Here is a 911-nt window from a genome sequence, read left to right as displayed (position 1 = left end):
GAATAAGATAATGTGCGACACAATTGAAGTTTCGTTGGTTAAGGAAGGTAATGTAGACTCGATAAAGGAGAAAAGGTAGATCGAAGTGAACGGACCTTATCTGATTGTTTCTTTAAAATTGGTAACTGTTATAGGTCGGAAGGACAACAACCAACTCATATAGTAAGGACAACCAGATTTGTGATTTTCAAAATTTTTACCAAGTTTTCAAAGAAGATTTTCCTTACAAAATTTCCAAAATCCTTTTTGAATAAAAATTTTAAACCTTGGTTGTCAAGTTACTACTTGAGTTTCTTGTTTGTTAGAAAGCCGGATTACCTGGAAAAATGCTGTTTCAGACTTAGTATTGTCACTTCAAAGGACAAAGTGATCCGCGATTAGGAAGAAGTTGGTTATTCTCAACAGAAAGGTACAAATATTGTTTGATAAGTTAAACATACTCATGTACGAAGCAATACTCATCCAATTACAGGATTATCCAAGTTCAAGAGTTCATTGATCTAACAAAATCTGAGTATGACTGAAGGAGATTGAGAAGATTTCCAGATTTCCTAAAAAGAAGAATATTATTAACACAAGGATTGCTATGTTGAATGCTTCGGGGTTATTCCTAAATTGGAAAAAGGAAACTCGAGGGTTGTCTGGTAGGGACGTCATTATGATCGAGTTTGTTAAAGTATTACATGTAGAGGTGTAATGTTAAAGACGCAAGATGTGACAAGTAAAAATCTACCATAATGCTTAATTTGCGAAGGCATTTCAACGTACTTTCTAAGTTATTAATGTGAAACAATGGAAATATGATTGAACAAGCTCGAAGATGAATATAAGTGAAATGGTGGATAGTGACCAATGGTATCTGTCTTGTCTTCATATTACAGCGTATATTCCCTTTTTGATTCTAAATAAGT

This window comes from Apium graveolens, unplaced genomic scaffold (assembly GCF_009905375.1).
Source record: "Apium graveolens cultivar Ventura unplaced genomic scaffold, ASM990537v1 ctg5671, whole genome shotgun sequence".
NCBI classification, from domain to species: Eukaryota; Viridiplantae; Streptophyta; class Magnoliopsida; order Apiales; family Apiaceae; genus Apium; species Apium graveolens.
The sequence above is the reverse complement of the archived record's forward strand: the minus strand, read 5'-3'. Positions refer to the sequence as shown.